General features: G+C 41.3%; 1 protein-coding gene across 3 annotated transcripts in view; it reads right to left on the bottom strand.

Annotated features, from left to right (window-relative positions):
• The window catches only part of GABRG3 (gamma-aminobutyric acid type A receptor subunit gamma3), an 824838-nt gene that overhangs the window by 412967 nt on the left and 390016 nt on the right, over positions 1-21855 (bottom strand). The window lies entirely within an intron of this gene.

The following is a 21855-nucleotide window of genomic DNA, read 5'->3' as shown; positions in this document are numbered from 1 at the left end:
AGTCTCATTCATCACAAAACTAATAAGGAACCAAAAAAAAAAGAAGAAGAAGAAGTGGCAAACCTGCCACAACTGGGCTGTGGAGCCCCAGGATGATTCTACCATATATGTCCAGTGCAGGAACCAGTGCTTCATCTCCTAAGTGCAGAACTGATACAGTGTCTGAGTTAACACTTCTCCCCCTACCCCTCCCTCCAGATGTAATTACAAGGTCCCAGTGCTCACAGTCTATGCACAACAGATGGGAATAAAATTAAACACACACAGACTCACATAATTTACCTAGACCTCACAGAGACCCTTTATATTTGCTGCAATATCTTCATTTTACAGATGAAGAATCTACTTAGTTGGTTGAAAATTTACTTGAATGGACCACGGCATCTTTCCACTCAGGCTGCTATAACAAAATATCAGAGGCTGGGTGGCTTGCAAACAACTGATATCTATTTTTCCAGTTCTGGAGACTGAAAGTCTGAGATCAGATGCCAGGCTGGTCAGTTCTGGTGAGAACCCTCTTCCTGGCTTGTAGACTCCCCTTTCTCATTCACCAGGATCTTCATAAAGCATGTTACAATGCAACTATTCAGGTGATCAAATCATCATGATTCAGCACAGGGAAAGGGTGGTATTAATCCGAAAGCTGCCTCTTGACACTCAGCTCTGTGACTAGGAATTTGCCAGCACTGGTCCTGCTACTGCAGAAGCCAGTACTCAAGAAACCAAGCACCACACTCAGAGAGTTGGAGAACTCAGGTTTATTATGTTGGCCAGTCCAGAGGAGTTAACACTCCAATTCAGAGCCCCCAACAAAGGGGTTACAGAGGTTTTACAGACAGATTGTAGTGGGCAACACTAGTTGCTAATATGTTGGTTTAAACTAAGGGGTTTTGCGAGCATGGGAACAGCAGTCATGACAGGGAGGGGTGCCTGTCCTTTACACCGACAGGCATGGTTAAGCAGGATTACAGGGGCTGGGCAATTGCAAAGAGCAGGACAAGGGTGAGTGAGATAAACTCAAGTTCCTAGTACCGTAAGCCCCGCTTTCCGAGACTACATGACCCATGTGATCCAGACTTTACAAAGAGCGAGCTGAGTTACAGAGGCAGAACAAGCAGGAGGCCATTTAAAATTTTAATTTTTCCTCTTCACTGCCACTATATACTTCCCATTAGTTCCATAGATTCAATTTCATCCGAATGTTTCATTAACTTTCATGAATTATGTTAGTTTCTAACTTTTTTCAATAGCCTAGAAAAATCATTTAATTCAGCAATCACCTTAATATGCATTTTTCAAGTACCTTTGATATGCTTAGAAGCTAGTTGTGCTAAAATCTGTTAGATAACCAACACAAGTATTTGATCAAATGTCAGCTCCCACTGGGTTTATAATTTTAATAGGAAGACACGATAGGAACAAATCAGTAAGAACGAAGCAGAGCAAGACTCTGAGGAGCCCTCTCAGGTACAAACCCTTTCCTTGCCCCCTGTTTCTCCTTTGTAGAAAATAGGCTTCTTCAGCCTCCTTGATGTTCCCAGAGTTCCAAAGGGAAGTTTCAAATAGTTGCTAATGAGGGAAGGGAGAGGATGCAAAGATAAGGGAGGAGCAGTCAAGAAATAGTAATTCAGCCATGGGGCAGGGTCCTGCTTCTTCCTTAAGAGAACTTTTGAGTTCTTTTGTAAGAACTAAAGCCCCCATCCAGGTGAAGGATGGTAACTTTAGGCTGAGCAAGATTCCTGGAGTACCACTCTGTTACCTCACCACCAACCAACTGGAAGAAAGTCACTCACCCGACAGCATTCACCCAAACTTATGCCTATAAACAGTTTCTTTCCCAAAAGCCATGAGAGAGTTTGGGATCTTTGAACATAAACCACCCACTCTGCTTGCTTGGCCCTGCAGTAAATCTTTCTCTACTCAAAATATCACCATTTCAGTTTGTTTGGCCTCCCTGTGTGTTGGGCATATGAACTGGCATTCGGTAATAAGAACAGGTACTGTTTGCAAAGAGGAGCTTCTTTCATCCTCCTTTGGTAACAGTGATCTGTAAGGGAAGAGGGGCAGGATAGATCAGTGCACAGAGCACCCCTGAGTGGGACAAAGCAGGGTGGGCATCAAGCGACAGTCTCTGAGGGTCCCAGCAGACTCCAGAAGCAGTGAGTTACAGAATCAGTGACTTTTTTTTTTTAGGAAGTTCTGAAATGATTATTTGATTTAAAACTATTTATCTTCTTTTATAAATCTTATGATTACATAACGAAGTGGGGGAGAGGATTCGATACATTTCCTTATGGATATCAGAATTAGAACCCTTCAAAGACCTGGCTGATTTTCTCCAACAGAAATATATGGGTACAGTCACTGGGACTCAATGATTTTATAAAAACTTTTATTTTAATATGGCGCGACTCTGATCGCTTCACAGGGAGACCATTCCAAATGCAGAGCATGTAGAAATAATAGAACAGTGATAAACACTGGAGGGTTGACTGGACACTAAAGTAGAATGGTACCTGGTTGTAAAAGAATTCAGTTTTTGAATTGTTTTAGTAAAAAAAAAAAAAAACAAAACAAAAATAACATAAAATTTCAAGCTATAAATTCCAACAATCCAAAACATTAATCCTTGCATTTTTGTTTTAAGACTGAGCTACAGCCAAGGAGAGAAGCTGGAGCCAGGTGGATTTCAGGCCCATTATAATACAGACATTCAGCCCCTGAAGCAGCCTCCTCTTAAATACCTTCTCTTCACAATGGCCTTTAACATCCTCTGTCTTTTATCAACCGTTTGCCTATAATAGGAGTAATTTGCCAAAAGCCAGAACCCTAATTCCTGATCTCTGAGTTCCCCTTTGAAAAGAAGGTACAGCCCCAGGCACTCTGAAAGAGCCCCGCTAGAGAGGGCAGAGTAACTGATTTTTAAATAATCCTAGTCTTTTTCTAAACATTCTGAAGAGGTGCCTGCACTCTCAGCAAGCATGAGAATGTTCCTATGGAAAACCTTGTGTTCAGAAGATTGGAGAGAACATGTCCAGAATGTGAGTGTGTTACCAAATGCAAGTTCATGTGCCCAAGGCACAGTGAGGCCAAACAACCCGCAGTGTTGGCGTTTGGAGCAGAAAAAGGTTCATTGCAGGACCAGGCAGGGAGGATGGATGGCCTGTGCTCAATGACCCCAAACTCTCTGATGGTTTCGGGGGAAAAGTTTTTACAGCAAAATTTGGGATGAGGGCTGCAGGCTATGCACTCTTCTTCTGGTTGGTTGGTGGTAAGTGAAAGGTCGGGGCATGCCCAGAAAAAGTGCCGCAAGGCAAATTCCGGAGGCTGGCTAAACTTCCGGGGACCGATCCCCTGCAGCCTGGTCCAATCATGTACCAACACAGAGCCCTCAGACACTGACCGCCGCTGTAGCCCGCGCTTTCTTCCTTATATGAAAAGACCTGGCTTGGACGCCGGCCCTGGCTATAAAACCCCTCCCCACCCCTCATACCTCGCAGACTCCCTTTGTCTCCTCACTCACCCGCCCCCTGGGAGTTCTGCCCGAGAGCGACTGCTCAGTAAAGCCTTTACCACCGGTCATTAGAGGCGGCTTTTTTCCTCCCGCAGCGTTTTTCTAACAGTAAGGTAACAGGACAGTGCTCCAGCAAACTTACGCTCAGCCAGAAGTTACCACCTTCACCTGGGTGAGGGCCTTAGTCCCTTCAGAAGAACTCAGAGATATAGTTATGTATATTTCTTAAGGGGGAACCCTACCTCAAGGCTGCACTATTGTTTCTTGACTGCTCCTCCCTTACTTCCAGATCCTTTCCCTTCCCTGATGAGAAACTGTTTGAATCTGCACTTTGGAACTGAGGGAAGTTCAAGGAAGATGAGTGAAGCCTATTTCCTATAACAAGAAATAGGGGACACGGAAAAGATTTATACCTGCAGGGTCCCACAGGGTCCTGCTCAGTTTCCAGTGCTCCCAACTGGTCTTAAGGAGCATCCTGAAATACACATAAAGTGGGGTCACCTTTCAAATGTCCTTCACCTTGGGGAGCATTTGGTCAACTGCAGCAATTTTGAAAGTCACATACACAGTAACTGGGAAAGTGAAAGTGAAGTTGCTCAGTCGTGTCTGACTCTTTGCGACTCCATGGACTGTAGCCTACCAGGTTCCTCCATCCATGGGATTTTCCAGGCAAGAATACTGGAGTGGGTTGCCATTTCCTTCTCCAGGAGATCTTCCCGACCCAGGGATTGAACCTGGGTCTCCTGCATTGCAGTCATATGCTTTACCATCTGAGCCACCAATAACTGGGAAGAAGAAAACAAATGTAAGAGGTGTTGGGGGGAGACAAAGAGTGCTGGGAACGAGACTAACCCTCCCTTACATGAAAAGTTTACTTTAAGCATTAGTTTCTCAGCAATGGATAGCAGAATTTTTTTTTTTTCCCTAGCAAAAATCTTAAACAGCATCCATCAGGCCTCTGTCTGAGTACCTCCACCCTTTTTAAAAAAACAAAAGTGCAATAGAATTTTAAAACAAAATAGAGCTAAAAATAAATCACTAACAAAGCATTCTCTTCTTCCCTTGCACTCAGTCACCTACTACTCTGCAGTGTGGTCCAGGAATCACCAGCCCACACATGTTTGCATGTGTGTATGCACAGCTGCTCAGTCATGTCAGACTCTTTGCGACCCCATGGACTGTAGCCTGCCAGGCTCCTCTCCCCATGGGATTCTCCAGGGAAGAATACTGGAATGGGTTGCCATGCCCTCCTCCAGGGCTTCTTCCTGACCCAAGGATCGAACATGCATCTCTTACGTCTCCTGCATTGGCAGGAGAGTTCTTAACCACTAGTTCTTTACCAATAGTGCCACCTGAGAAGCCCTAAGGAAACCTTTAGTATGATCCTTCAAAATGTTTATAGACTCTTTGGTGGAAACATCACAAACTTATGACACCTTAGGTTAGTGCAAGTGACAAAGAGTCCCTCCTCAACCAACTTTAGCCAGGCTCTTCTTGTAACCGAGTAGAATTAATTTTGATCTCGTATGGAATCTGTTTCTGTGACTTAAATCCTGTTGTTTGCTTCTTTTGTTATTATAGCATACACAATGGCCTGCCTCAGGGAACCCTGCTCCCCTCTGCCTGACCCTCAAACTAAAGTGCCTTTGTTTCGCTCACAGGGAGATAACTTGACCCTGCACAGCTGTGAAGGACTGTGGCATTCCTGAGTTCCTTGTGTGGGAAATGGCATTGTCTGCTGCTTGCCAGTGTGGCTCAGAAATTCACATTTGGGGACACAGGAATCAAGATACTCCATTTCACACCAACTGTGAAATGACTGTGAGGAAGTGAAATTAGCACATCTCCCTGCCTGAGGCTTGCCATTCTAGGAGATATTTGCAAGAAGTAAATGGTCGTTTTGTTTCCTCAACTCCCCCAATCTCTGATCACTAAAAGAACCTGACATCCAGGCCCCAACAAGATGGCTATTTTGAGATGTTAGTCTGCCATCATTTTGGTCAGTCAGCTCTCCAAATAAGGTCATATTCCTTGCCTCAACACCTCATCTACTGGATTTATCAGCCTATCATTCAGTGAGCTTGGACTTTTGGTAACATTCTGAATCCCAGTCTCCACTAGCAAGAATTCTAAGTCAGTTATTCAATAATCGACCCCACTTCTGCACCCTACCTATCTTAATATCTGTTCAAGATCCTCATCCCCACGTCTGATGTAGACCTCCTGACTTGCCATCAGCAAGAATCCCTCCACCCTTGATATCTAACCAATTTCTCTTAGTAAGTTTCCAAACACTGACCTTCTTACTCTCCCCACTTTCTATAAAATCACATTGCTCCCTGTTGTATTGGAATTTAAGTCCAGTCTCTCTCCCCTATTTGCAACAACAGTGTTTGGTGCTGAAAACTCAGCCTCTGTGCACTGCTGCTGAATCAAATCTCAGAGAAAGAGTTTGGGATGAAAAATAAAAGAATAGCTCTGTTGCTTTGCCAGACGAAGGGGGATACAGCAGGTGTGTCAAAAGTATGTGCCCTAGGACTTGGTGAGAAGCTTTCAAGGGTGGGGTTGATGATCAGGATCATGGCATATGCAAGGCCTGCACTTCTTTCATCTAGTCTCAGGTGATCTGGTTGTTCCTTTAATATAGCCCCAGATAGTTTCTTACATTTCTCTGGTTCCTTTAATCTGGAATAAAAGAATGGTAATGTCCTCCATTTGTTCGGGACTTTAGTTCTATAAAGAGCTTAAAGATATTGCTATGTGTATTCCTTGAGGGATAAATCTCAACATTTGAAAAACTAAGATCATGGCAAATTGTCCCATCACTTCATGGCAAATAGATGGGGAAACAATGAAAAAAGTGACAAACTTTATTTTCTTGGGCTTCAAAATCACTGCAGATGGTGACTTCAGCCATGAAATTAAAAGACACTTGCTCCTTGGAAGAAAAGCTATGACAACCCTAGAGGGCATATTGAAAAGCAAAGACACTACTTTGCCAACAAAGGTCTGTCTAGTCAAAGCTATGGTTTTTCCAGCAGTCATGTATGGATGTGAGAGTTGGACCATAAAGAAGGCTGAGCACTGAAGAACTGAAGCTTCTGAACTGTGGCGTTGGAGAAGACTCTTGAGAGTCCCTTGGACTGAAAGAAGATCAAACCAGTCCATCCTAAAGGGTCAATATTTATTGGAAGGATTGATGCTGAAGCTGAAGCTCCAATACTTTGGCCACTTGATGTGAAGAGTTGACTCATTACATTAGAAAAGACCCAGATGCTGGGAAAGATTGAGGACAGAAGGAGAAGGGGACGACAGAGGATGAGATGGTTGGATGGCATCACTGACTCAATGCACATGAGTTTGAGCAAGCTCCAGGAGATGGTGGAGAACAGAGAAGCCTAGCATGCTGCAGTCCATGGGGTCGCAGAGTTGGACAGGACTGAACAACACTCCCTTGAGGCAGAATCAGGACCCTGCCCCAAGACTGCGCTATTATTTCTTGGCTGATCCTCTCTTGTCTCTGCATGTCTTCCCATCTCTCAGCAGCAACTGTTTGAATCTGCCCTTTAGAACTCAGGGAAGGTCATGAAAATTGGAGTCTATTTCCTATGAGAGAAATGGGGGTCATAGAAAGGCTTTCGTGCCCAGCAACCCCACAGGGTCCTGCTTGGTTTCATCTTGAATAAAATATGAATAAAGTTTTTGTTGTTATTACTGAAAAGACTTCAATAAGTGCCTGATTGCTAACCAAACTCAGATTTAGCTGCTCACCATTCAAAAGCTAATACTCCAGAGACAAGTGCTGATAGAAATGGGGTAGTTGCTTCATTCAGAAGGCTGGCAACCTGAGGAGATGGTTAACTCATGTCCAAAAACCGGCTCCAAAATTCTGCTCAACCATGAATCTAAAATCCTACCTTTGATGTATTTCTAAGATCATATATGCAAATACCTATACATAGGTCTGTTTCTGTTCCTTTGATTTCCCTGTGTATTTCCACACCAATTTTATATACCATAATTACTAAAGCTTGATAACAAATCCTTTTTTTTTTTTTATGTTTAACATTTTTTTTTCTTTCTTTTTTTTTTTTTTATTAGTTGGAGGCTAATTACTTCACAACATTTCAGTGGGTTTTGTCATACATTGATATGAATCAGCCACAGATTTACACGTATTCCCCATCCCGATCCCCCCTCCCACCTCCCTCTCCACCTGATTCCTCTGGGTCTTCCCAGTGCACCAGGCCCGAGCACTTGTCTCATGCATCCCACCTGGGCTGGTGATCTGTTTCACCATAGATAGTATACATGCTGTTCTTTTGAAACATCCCACCCTCACCTTCTCCCACAGAGTTCAAAAGTCTGTTCTGTATTTCTGTGTCTCTTTTTCTGTTTTGCATATAGGGTTATCGTTACCATCTTTCTAAATTCCATATATATGTGTTAGTATGCTGTAATGTTCTTTATCTTTCTGGCTTACTTCACTCTGTATAATGAGCTCCAGTTTCATCCATCTCATTAGGACTGATTCAAATGAATTCTTTTTAATGGCTGAGTAATATGTCAGGCCAAGGGCATGCAGTGATCTTTATTTTCTTCATCAGAGTTTTGACTATTTTTGGTCTTTGGCAGAATAATTCCACAAAATTGTTACACTAAATCCATGTAAGATTTAGAGTCAGTGTCTTCTTGACATGGGTACAAATGATGTTAATGCAAAACTAATTTATTTCTATATGTATGTAAGAAATGGCAAAGAAAATTATATATATCATTTAAAAGTGTATCAAAAATATATTAGCTACCTTTGAGCAAATCTAAAGAAGACACAACAGACACTAACATAGAGAATTATACAATGCAGTCTGGCTGCACTTTCAAATGGTATCTTATATATAATTCCCTTTGCCATTTCTTACATGCATAGAAATAAATTAGCTTCTTACAAACATCGTTTGTACCCATGAAGCCTGAGCTTCATGGTTTCATCTATATCGTATTAGAAAATTAGAAGAAAGTAATCATAAGATGATAGCAATTGATAGGAAAAATTCATAACAAAAGTTCTTAACAAAGAATATAAGGAATCTTTTAAAAAACACAATTGAAAAAAACTGTAGCAGAAATCATAATGAATGATGAAATAATGAAAGCTTTCTTTTTGAAGACAGAAAAGACAGCAATGTCTACTAACAATAATCTTAAGAATTGTACCAGATGCCTTGGTCAGAGCAAGAAAGAAAACTATGAAGTATTAGGATTGGAATGGAAAATACAAATCATTTTTAGATAATGAAATTTTGCATATTAAAAAGTCAAAATAACCCACAGATTATGGTTATATAAAATTGCAACCAATCTGTGAACTTTCTTTCATTATGGTTGTAAAGCTTATGTTAAATACAATTCAGAGTTTATAAAAATAGCTTCATTAGAGTTACACTAATAATTGTAGAGAAAAACTTCATTAGTTGAATTAAGAACTGATATAAAATGTTTTCTAACTCTTAAGCATAAATACTGTCTCTCTGTTCAATGGACAGTGGAATATGCTTTCCAAAAGTGTGTCAAACATCTACTGTTTACTAAAACACCTTGAAATTTAGGCTTACAGCAACAACTGGGTACTAGTTTTATTGATTCCATGGGTTGAAAGAGAACAGGTTCTGTTGCTCTTTTCTGAGCTAACTTTCGTGCCTGAGCTGGGCTGCAGGCTGAGGGAGCTGGACAATTTCCTCTGTGCAGTCTTTAAGTCTCAAGAAGTTTAGATGAGATTCTTTCATGGTGGCAGTGTTCCACACACAGCAGATATCAAGGATCTGCCCATGTCAGATTTGCTTAGGATCCAGCGACCAAAGTTGAAACCCAGCAGGATCTTTCTGATACCAAAGCCCTTTCATAACCCCCATTTCTTTTTTGTAGGAAAAAGGTTTCAGCTTCCTAGACCTTCCCGGAGTTCCAAAGGGTAAGATTCAAACAGTCACTAACTAGAGCAGTGAGGGAATGCAGAGAGGAAAGAAAGACAGTCAAGAAACAATAGTTCATCATCTGGCAGTGTCCTGGTTACCCCTCAAGGGGTATACATATCAAGCCAATACAAATCTTCCAATTAATCTACAGGAACTAGGGACCCCACCAGGTGGAAGATGGTAACTTCAGGTTGAGCCAAGCACAAAGACTCCTGACTTGGAACCAGAAGGCCAACATTGCTGTTACCTCCCCCACAACCAGTCATAGGAAAGTCACATACCGTGCACACACATGTGCCAAGTTGCTTCAGACATGTCTGACTCTTTGCTACCCCATGGGTGGTAACCTGCCAGGCTCTTCTGTCCATGAGATTCTCCAGGCAAGAATACTGGAATGGGTTGCCATGCCCTTCTCCAGGGGATCTTCCCTACCCAGGGATCGAAACCAAGTCTTTTATATCTCCTGCATTGGCAGGAGGGTTCTTTACCACTAGTGCCACCTGGGAAACCATACCCTGCACACCTCTCCACAAATTTTGACTATAAAAGTTGTTCTCAAAAAATAACTGGAGAGAGTCCAGGTTTTTTTAAGCATTAACTACTCTGGATTCCTTCTCTGGTATCTTTCATTAAAATACTACACTTTCTTCACCACGATTTGGTGTCAGTAGATGGCTAAACTGTGCATGTGAGGGGACTTAAGTTTGGTTCCATACAAAGTGACCACACAATCAAGTCCAGCATCAATGCAGAAGGGGTTGTACAACTATGGACTCTTACAAGCTATTGAAACAACCGCAGCAAGTGCATGCAGAGAGCTCTGAGGACACTCTGAGGACAGAGAGGATATTTCAAGCTGTCTTCTGGTAGAAACCAACACCAGAGTTCAGGAAACCCCTGCGGTAAGGAAATCAGAGGCTCTTCCCCTGGTAAAAAGACATTCTGGATTCACAACAGATCAGCATAGAATCACTGAGTGATTTGGGTCTGGGATCCTCCTGTTTTAGAGCTTTTCTTTCACCACTGTTTGCCTTGAAACCTATAGTGTCAACCTTGCAGAGGACTGAAACTTTAAAGGTGATATGAGAAGTGCTAGGCCTACATAAAGCATAGTTGATAGAAAAGCAAAGCTAAGAAAAATATACAGTAACTACAAATAGTTACAAGACTTGTATTTATAGGGTTTTCACAGAGAAGAATGTGCCGCTATTGGCACCTGTAGCTTAAATATGACTGTCTTCGTTTCAGCTCCTCACTACCAGGCAAGAGACATGTGACCACGCTGGAGACTAGAGGATGGGCCAGCACTGATTGTGGAATGAGCCCTTCCGAAATCTAAGCAGTGGGCAGTGACCTGTGTGGCATGACAGCAATCCCTTATTCCCACTCGGCACCTCCTACAGCCTGAAGAATCACACCAGTGTGTCTGCATGGCATGTACTTCATAAAATCTTAGAGTGGAATCTGTCCTAAACTGGAAACAAATTTAATAAATTGCATGCCTGACACAACCTGGATCTCACCCTAGATTGAGGAAATGTCTTTACAGTTCAGAGGAAGTTGAAAGTGATTCACAACAAATCTAAACCCTGAGTGAGAGACACAAGGAAAAATGTCACAGAATAATGCAAAAAAGCACCATGGTAGTATGTGACTGGTACTGTACTTTCTACATAATCCCAGGAGGACCTCTTACCTCATTAGAGATATGACACCATTAGATTATGTAAGAAGAGGGAATTGCCTGTAGAAATTATGTTTCAAGGGATCATGTATCCAAACATCAAGTACTATCCCTATGTAAGAACCAAGGGGCTTGTCTTTGACTTTTTGTCTTAATCTGAATTAACATAGAAATGATAAATGTCTCCATTCTGTTCAATGCTTTTGCCATACAGAATTCATTTACTACATCCATATAAGAAAGACAAAATTGCTTTTATATTTTTTTCTGTCTTCCAGTCTAGGAAGAAAAAATTCCCACCCACATTTCAGCTTTATACATGCCAGTTTAATGAAATGACTAAATTGAATTTATGACTTTTAAGGATAAATACCCAATCTCAGAAACACACCAACTTATGTGGAGTAAATTCTAGAGTTACTGAGAGAGAACCTGAGAATCAGCCCTAAGCATCTAAGGGGACCCACAGAACTGATGGACAGTAAGGTGTGGGCTTTCTCTCAAAGACAAACCCCATCAGCTATGCTGGGACTGGTACACATAACTAGACCTGTTTCTGGAATTTCAATCTTGCAAAGATTTGGGGGACATTTATTTTTTTCAACAAATGCAGAAGCAGTTTAAGTTAGATTTTAAAATTTTGATAAATTTCTAAGATAAAACAAAAATCTTGGCACTTCCTGATTGGATTATGCCCAAGGCTGGATTAATGATTTCTCTCAAAGAGGGGTTGCGATTCCAGTGGCTGGAGCTCAGGTCACCTCCCTCAGGGTCCTGGAAGCAGGCGTTAATGACACAAGCATTCTTTGGAATGGGTCACTTTCCTAGTGGCTACATTACTCACAAGGGAGCTCCACTGTACACAAGGGTCTGAGTTTTTACTCATCAGTAACATAAGCTGAAAAGTCTCAAGTAAAGACTTCACATTGACCAAGTGGAAAATTCTCTGAAAGTGACATACCAGCTTAGTAACTACAACCTGATTACTCCAGAGCATATCCTCCCAGCATCACGGACTCAGAGCGTAGTGGTTCTAGATCCGAGAGCACAACCTCGCCTTCCTCAGGTTAACACTCCAGGAAGAGGAGGATGCAGGCATACCAACACGGTATGCATGTTACTGAGCAAGTAGAAGCTAGGCTTTAAAGGCACTAACACATCTCCTCCTCATAGCAACCTTGGGTAGGAGGCATTTCCATTTTATGAATAAGAAAACTGAGCCCCAGGGAAGCGAAGACATCTGCAGAGGTCACACGGTAAGACTATGGCAGGTCTCAGACGGTGGCCCTGGGCCACATCCTTGTGCTACAGCGGGAGGCTGGGCTCAGAGAGAAAGTGGCATGGGTTCCTGCGAGGCCTAGGAAGACTGTTTTTGTTTGTTATATAATTATAAGCTTTCTCAGTACAGTATTCCATCAACCAAATATAACAGGACTAGACACAATAGAACAGAATGGAATTAGAATAGGAGTAGCTGACTCTAAATAAACTTTAGTTTCTTTTTTGGCACAATTCTAAATTGTTATTCCTTATTTTTCATCTTCTCAGACTAGTGGGGAAAAAAGGAAAGATATTAGGATATTCCTCTGTAAAGCTCTGTGGTCTGGAGTGGTTTCTCTGAATTACAAGAGCTTGGCTCATAATATATAAAGAAGGGGGAAAATGATACTGTAAATTTCAAAAAATTATTGAAGTACAATTGATGTATAATATTGTATGTTATAGGTGTACAATATTATATGTTATAAGTGTACAATATAGTGGTTCATAATGTTTAAAGATTATATTCCATTATAGTTATTATAAAATATTGGCTATATTCCTCATGTTGTATAATATAGATATTGTAAATTGAAAAAATTTTACTCATTTAACTGGGTATACAAAATGACACTTTATATAGAATGTGTATTTTCACATTTTGTCTATCAACTTCATGATTTTATGAAACATAAAAGTCTGAATGGGGGCAACGTTTAAGCCCACTGTCTTTCAACATCCTGAGTCAGGCTCTGTAGTGACTGTAAATGTGACTGGTGAATTCTGCAGAAACATGTTCATGGTGTGGATGCACTGATGGATGTGTACCTCTGCACTAAATGATCATTCTGCCTAAAGTCATATGTTGAAACTATGATTCCCAGTATGATGGTATTGGAGGTGGGGCCTTTGAGATATTACATGAGGTCATGAGGGTGACGTCTCCAAGATAAGAGTAGTGCCGTTATATAAAGAGGAAGAGACAGGAGATGTCTCCACGATGTGAGCGCAGTGAGAAGGCGGCCATCTAACCAGGAAATGGGCCCTTACTAGAACCTGACTATGCTGGCACCCAGATTTCATACATCGTACTTCCAGCCTACAGAACTGCGAGAGATAAATGTTGGTTGTGAAAGCCTATGATACCCTGCTACAGCAACCCAAACTGATTGAAATATACACCCTATTCCACTTCTCCATGCTTGCTTTCAAGGTTCAGCTAAATAAAACAACAATGATTTTTTTTAATGGAAGCCTATCTCACAGGTGTGTGGGTATAAAGCAAAAAATAAATGCAGCCTCTTAGCCAGAAGCCCCCAGTCTTCACCACAGCCAGAGAGATAGGCTCTCACACTTCCAGGCAAGCCAGCACACCTCACTCCTCCTCCTCAGCTCACGCTCCATTGCCCCCACTCCAGGGGTGAGAGGAGCTGCTGCAGGGCTAGGCATCACTCACGTGAACAGAGGCTCACAGAGGGCTGTCTGCTTCCTGCTGTGTTTTTTCTGAAGTCCTGCTGACGGACACAGCACTCTCCTCCACGGCCAGTGCATCAGAAGGGAGAAAGCAGACTTCTCATCAACTCACTAGGGTGTAGGGAGAGACAATGAGCTTAACCACCATGGACCTAACTAGTCTAGTTTTTTCAGGAATGAATAATTAATACATTGCATCATTTTCCCACTGAAAATGTTTCTTTGTAAAGAATAATTCAGACTCATAATGTGTGTCAAAACACATTCATCGAATGAAAGAGAATGGTCTTTCCCTTTCACCTATACCTCCCTGCCGCCTGCCTCCAAGCCAAGGTTGAGTGGTCATAAGCAGAATTTTCAGAGAGATTCTCTATAGTCTCAGCACTTGGAACATGATCTTACAAAAGAGCTGTCACAGTTCATACCAAAGGCAGAGTCACCACTGGTATATCTGGGTCTCATCCTTGGTCCACCATGTTGCCCAGCTGTCCTTCTATTCCCAACCACAGTCCAGGAAGACTGTGATCCTGTCAGGTAAGTGGCCGTGTGCACAAGAACACTTCAGTTTTTGAATAAGGCAGAAAGGAGCCTCCAGGTAGATCCAGATGAAAGGACAGCTGTTCGGATCACACTCCACTGCATTTCAGGCCAGAGGCATGAAACGAATGGATTATTCAAGTCCTATTGAATTTTTAACATAAGTCAGATTTATTCTCTATTATTTTAGAGACTCATTTTAAGTTTGAAGAAGCTGCTCTCTATTCATATTTCATGTGGCTGAATACCATTTCCAAGCTCAAAGTTAGACTAAATTATGACATACATGGTTTCCTGCAACAAAATTGGATTTTAACTCCATTTAACACGGCAACAATTATTATCATAAACCGTGGTTCCATTTCCCCTGAGACAAATCAATCTAAAATTGTTTCACTTTTTATAGTTCATTTTCACTTTAAATTTATTTTTACCTCAGTTGTAAGAGATCCCCTACAGTTTATTATGTAGTCAGTTTTATTATTTATTAGCATAAATATTAAATTTTTGTACAACAAAACTATTGTGAACCTCAGGTAAACAAGAGTGGTATTAAAGTTTTTCCATCTAATATTTAGATCAGTTAATGAAGTAGAAAGAATCTTTGCAAAGATTAAAAAATTTTAATATGTTTTGCACAGTTCAGATAATTGGATTATTATTTCCTTCATATAACTGTGGAAGAGTCAATACAATTTAGATATTCTCTGCCTATCAAGGAAAAACAGGAAAGTGTTATCATATCAAGCCACTGAATTATTTTAAAAGAAAATGACAATAAGTTTGAAACTCTTATTTTCATGTCCGCATCCAGGATATTAAGGAGGGCTCTAGGATGGCAACCTTGACCAGCCCCTGCCTTTTTTGGCCAAAAGATTTAAATCGCCAAAATTGGGTTTTCAAGCTCACATTCATGAAATACAGCAACGGCATTTAGAAATTCACAGTTGATTTCATTAAAGTCGAACATCTCCTTGGAGTAGGGCTATGCCCACCTCTTTTGCCTCTAAAGTCCTTTTCCCCTTCCCATTTCATAATACCTTAAGCAGGTGAATTTAAAAGGGTTCTTAAAAGAAAATACAGTCAGCCCTCCATATCCACAGGTTTCCACATATACAGATTCAACCATCCAACAGACAGCAAATATTAGAAAAAAAAAATCCAGAACTCAAATTTGCCCGATGCTAGCAACTATTTACATTGTTTACATTTACATTAATTTTTACATTGTATTAATATTGTGCTAATGTTTATAATGTGTTATAATGCTTATAATGTGTTAATATTTGCATTGTATTTATAACTATTTACAGGGAATTGCATTATATTGTATTAGGCATACTAAATAATCCAGAGACTAAAGTAAATGGCCGGATATGTGTAGGTTAGGTGCAAATTCTACATCATTTTATATAAAAGACTTGTGCATCCTCAGATGTGAGGAGCCACAGGAGGGGAGGGTCCTGGAAGTCATCTCCCACGGATACTGAGGGACAACTGTATACTGCTCAAGTAGCCTCCAGAGTTATCAAGGGTGTGGCCTCATGGCTCCATATGATTTTAAGTCCCTTTTTGGAGTCTCGTTATTTTATTATTATTACTATTATTATTAGTTTCACTATAATTATACTGTTCTCTTGAGCATATAGTATTGAACATACATGATTTTTTTTTCCCACACAGGACTTTTAAGAGTTTAGATGTTTGGAAAAATACTTAAACTACAAAGGTGGTTTAAAGTTCTTGGCTTATTTATACAAACACATGTGGTGCTGTTGTGTACATGATGTGGATAGACTGCTATGAGACTTGGATACTTGATATTTGATGCAGAATATTTAGGTACATTAAAGGCTTCTGCATTTTCTTGAATTCTGTTTAATATTAAGAAGAAAGCACACAAATACACGCTCACACTGATATTTTAACATTTTAAATTTGGTCCAATCACTGAAAATACAGTTTTAAAACTACATTCACAGGCCTAAAACAATGACCTAGAATTGAGCTCTAAGGCCTCCTTACAGCACTTTGCAGTTGTTAAAGACAAATACAACAGCATGGCAGGTTCAGGCCTGCAATTTGTAAAATTCATTTTTACGATACACACAAAATACAGTACTAAGTCATTTAATAGCTTAATACCAAAAGTAAAACTAAATAAGACCACAAGTCTTTCTTATTTTCAAATGGCAATTTCCAAAGAGGGCTGGGATGATTATTTCCTTCACTATTAAAGAATGAAAGGGGGGTGGGATATTTCAAAAGAACAGCATGTATACTATCTATGGTGAAACAGATCACCAGCCCAGGTGGGATGCATGAGACAAGTGCTCCGGCCTGGTGCACTGGGAAGACCCAGAGGAATCGGGTGGAGAGGGAGGTAGGAGCGGGGATCGGGATGGGGAATATGTGTAAATCCATGGCTGATTCATATCAATGTATGACAAAACCCACTGAAATGTTGTGAAGTGATTGGCCTCCAACTAATAAAAAAAAAAAAGAAAGAAAAAAAAAAAAAAGAATGAAAGGGGACTTCCAAGATGCCAGAGGAGCAAGATGTGGAGATCATTCTCTACCTCACAAATGCATCCAAATTACATCTGCATGCAGAACAACTTGTACAGAACACCTACTGAACACTGGCAGGAGACCTCAGACTTCCAATAAGGCAAGATAATTGCGACATAACAGAGTAAGGCAAATGAAATAAGAAAAAAGAGAGAAAGGAATAGGCATGGGACCTGCACCTCTGGAAGAGAGCTGGGAAGGAGGAAAACTTTCCGCACGCTCAGAAATCATCTCATGGACAGGCACAGGGGGAAGTTATGGAAACTCAGAGAGAGCAAAACAGCAGATGAATGGAAGGCAAAGCCCTGAGGGAATTCAGAATAGAGATCAGTGATGGCCAGCACCTCACAGCCTGAGGCGCTTGTCTGCATGCCTGCCATGACACTGGGGGCTGAGTGCTGAGGCTCAGGCTTCGGAGGTCAGACCCAGAGAGAGAACTTGGGTTGGCTGCCATGAGGACAGTCTGAGAGGTCTAGTACTGCACAGCTGAGGGAGTCCAGGGAAGAGCCTGGACTTGCCAGAGAGGCAAGAGATCCTTTGTGCGGGACCCTCTAACTCCGGACATCAGACAGCAGGACGCCGCCTTCGTGAGTGCCGTCACAGGTGGGAAGAGCTGCAGCTGCAGTCAATAGCCCCAGAGGTGCTGATGCTGGCTACAGCCTCTGCCTGTTTGAATGCCAGAGGTGGGGCAGGTTGTGGCTGCAGTCTCTGAACCCAGAAGTGGGCGCGATGGCTGCTAGAGCCGCTGGCCAAGCTGTGAGCAGGAACACGTCACTGCCACACCTTCCTGGGAGCCTGTGCAACCTGGCACTGCCCAGTGACCCACGGCCTGGGGTCAGTTCCCCAGGGAGGGCACAAGACTGTTTCAGGCTGTACCAATCTCCCGCAGGCCCATGCCACTGCAGGAACTCGCTGCATGTAGTAACTGTGTCTGCCATATCCTTCCCTCTCCCTAACCTGACTAAGCAAGTCAGCCACACTCAGGCTCAGCCTTACACCCCTCCTGTCTGGGCGAAGAACAGACTCTGGAGGGCAGCCTACAAAGAGACGTGGGGCCAAAACCAAAACTGAGCACCAAAGGCTGTGCCACCAAAGAAGAGGAAGGAGATTTGAGCAGTGGGTTAAATCCCTGCAGTTGGCAAGAGGCTGTGGGCTTTGGGGGTAAGTTTGGACCTTGGAAGCAAGTAAAAGCTGGGGCAAGGCCAAGTCTGAGTCTGAACAGACCCCATGGTGTCCACAGCAGATCTAGAGATCTTCCCAGAAATATACAGGACTTCCTGAGTAGGCAGATTGGTGGAGCTCATATAGTGAGGACACCGACAACTAAGGTCATAGAAAAATATTATTCTTGTTACCACTCTCTATCTATATATTTTGTTTTTCATTTTGCTTTATTTTTGTTCTTTTTAAATTACTCCTTTAATTTTTATTTTTTACTTATTTTTTAAATATTTTTATTTTAAAATAAATTTATCTTATTTCATTGTTTTCCTATTTCTACACTACTCTTTTTTTTTTTTTTTATACCATGATTTCAGTTTGTATATTTGCTTGTCTAGTTTTTAGTTTGTTTTTATTTATGGGTTTGTTTATTGGTATCATTGCTCCCTTTTTTTGGACTCCTTTTTTATTCTTTCTTTTCTTTCCTTTTTGTGAGTGTGCGTATGTGAGTTTCTATGTGTGTTCCTATCTGCTTAGTGTTGCTTTTACCATTTTTCCTGGGTACAAGACATTTTGTCTATCTACATTTTGTCTATCCATTATGGTTTTGTTTGGATGTTGTTTGATTTTTTTCTATCACTTTCTTTCTTTTTCTCTCCTGTGCTGTGTGGCTTGTGGAGTCTTGGTGCTAGAGTAAGGGATTGGGACTGAACTCCCAAGGTGGCAGACCCGAGTTAAGGACATTGGATCACCAGACAACTCCCAATACTGAATATTAATCTGAAGATCTCTGCCTAAGGCCTCCATTTCAACCTTAAGACCTGGTCACAGCCAAAGGCCAGCAAACTACACTGCCAGACCCTTCACTCCAAACAGCTAGCAAAAGAGGAAAACAGATTTACCCATTAGCAGACAGTCCCAAAACACACCACTGGGTGAGATACCGCCCTTCAGAGAGATAAGACTCAGCTCCACCCACTACAACACCCTCACCAGTCCCTCCCACCAGGAGACCTTCCCAAGGAACTGGTCCAAACTTACACAAGCACAGACTCCATGAGTAAGAGGAAAAGAAGCATTGCAGCCTGCAGAGAGGAGAGTGCAAACACAGTGAATTAAGCAAAAGGGTAAGACCGAGAAGCATGGGGCAGGGGAAGAAGCACGGCAAAAACTCACAAGACCAAACAAATTAAGAAAACATAGGCACTCTACCTGGAAGAGAGTTCAGAGGAATGATAGTAAGATGATTCAAAATCTTGGAAATAAAATAAGAGCCACAGATAAACAGAATGGAGGCACGGGTTGAGAACATTAAAAAAAAAGAAAAAGTTTAATAGAGACCTAAAAGAAACATCCTCTTCATGGATCACAGCCTTGTCATGGTGAAGAGGCTTGTGTAAATCAATGAAGCTCTGAACCATGCCATACAGGGCCACCCAAAACGGACGGGTCATAGTGGAGAGTTCTGACAAAACGTGGTCCACTGGAGGAGAGAATGGCAAACCACTGCAGTATTCTTGCTGTGAGAACCCCATGAACAGCATGCAAAGGCAAAAATTTATAACACCGGAAGAAGAGCTCCCCAGATTGGAAGGTGTCCAATAAGGTAAGAGCAGAGAGCAATTAATTACTAATAGCCCCAGAAAGAAGGAAGCAACAGGGCCAAAGTGAAAATAACACTCAGTTGTGAATGTGTCTGGCAATGAAAGCAAATTCTGATGATGTAAAGAACAATGTTGCATAGGAACTTGGAATGTTAGGTCCATGAATCAAGGCAAATTCGACACTGTCAACTGGGAGATGGCAAAATTGAACATTGACATCTGAGAAATCAGTGAACATTTTAGTTTTCATGAACATTCCATTTTAGGACAGGGATTCAGATGACCATTATATCTACTATTGTGGGCAAGAATTCCTAAGAAAAAAAACAGAGTACCCTCATAGTCAACAAAAGAGTTTGAAATGCAGTACTTGGGTGCAATCTCAAAAATGACAGAATGATCTCAGTTCATTTCCAAGGCAAGCTATTCAACATCAGAGTAATTCAAGTCTATGCACCAAGCACTTATGATGAAAAAGCTGAAGTTGACCAGTTCAATGAAGACCTACAAGACTTTCAAGAACTAACACCAAAAAAAAAAAAAAAAAAAAAAAAGATGCCTTAGAAATCACTGAACTGAAATGAACAGGAATGGGTGATTTTCATCAAAGGGGATTGGAATGCAAAACTAGGAAGTCAAGAGATACCTGGAATAACAGGCAAGTTTGGCCTTGCAGTACAAAATGAAGCAGGGCAAAGGCTAACAGTTTTGCCAAGAGAATGCACTGGTCATAGCAAACACCCACTTCCAAGAACACAAGAGATGAGTCTACTCATGGATGTCATTAGATGCTCAATACCAAAATCAGACTGATTATATTCTTTGCAGCAGAAAATGGAGAATCTGAACATAGCAAAAATAAGACCTGGAGCTAACTGTGGCTCAGACCATCAGCTACATATTGTAAAATTCAGGTTTAAATTGAAGAAAGTAGGGAAAACCACTAGGACATTCAGGTATGACTTCAATCAAATCCCTTGTGATTATACAATGGAGGTGATGAATAGATTTAAGGGATCAGATTTGGTAAACAGGGTGCCTGAAGAGCTATGGATGGAGGTTTGTAATTGTTCAGTAGCCAGTGGCCAAAACCATATCAAAGAAAAAGAAATGCTAGAAGGCAAAGTGATTCTCTGAGGAGGCTTTACAAATAGCTGAGAGAAGAAGAGGAGGAAAGGCAAGGAAGAAGGGAAAGATGTGCACAACTAAATAAGAGTTAGAGAATAGGAAGGCGAGATAAATAGGCCTTTTTACTATGAACAATGCAAAGAAATAGAGGAAAACAACAGAAAGGGAAAACTAGAAATCTCCTCAGGAAAACTGGAGATATCAAAGGACAGAAATGGACCTAATAGAAGCAAAAGAGATTAAGAAGAGGTAGCAAGAACACACAGAAGAACTATACAAAAAAAAAAAAAATCTTATATGACCTGGATAACCACAACGATGTGATCACTCACTGAGAGCCAGACATCCTTGAGTGTGAAGTCAAGTGGGCCTTTGGAAGCATCACCATGAACAAAGCTAGTGGAGGTGAGGGAATTCCAGTTGAGCTATTTCAAATCCTGAAAGATGATGCTGTGAAGGTGCTGTGCTCAATATGCCAGCAAATTTGGAAGACTCAACAGTGGCCCCAGAACTGGAGAATGTCAGTTTTCAATCCAAATCCAAAGAAGGACAATGCCAAGGATGTTCAAACTATAGTACAATTGTTCTCATCTCACATGCTACAAGATTTTGCTCAAAGTCCTTCAAGCTAGGCTTCAGCAGTATGTGAGCTGAGATTTTCCAGTGTATAAACTAGATTTAGAAAAGACAGAAGAACCAGAGATAAAATTGGCAACATTCACTGGACCATAGAGAAAGCAAAGGAATTCCAAAAAAATATCCACTTCTGCTTCATTGCCTATACTAAAGCCTTCAACTGTGTAGATCATAACAAACTTTGGAATATGCTTAAAGAGGCTGGAATACGAGACCACTTTACCTCTCTCCTGAGAAACTTGTATGCAGGTCAAGAGGCAACAATTAGAACCAATCATGGAACAATGGACTGGTTCAAAACAGGGAAAAGAAAAT

Source organism: Cervus elaphus, chromosome 13, assembly GCF_910594005.1.
Source record: "Cervus elaphus chromosome 13, mCerEla1.1, whole genome shotgun sequence".
Lineage (NCBI taxonomy): Eukaryota > Metazoa > Chordata > Mammalia > Artiodactyla > Cervidae > Cervus > Cervus elaphus.
Note: the sequence above shows the minus strand (reverse complement) of the source record. Positions and strands in the feature narration are given on the sequence as shown.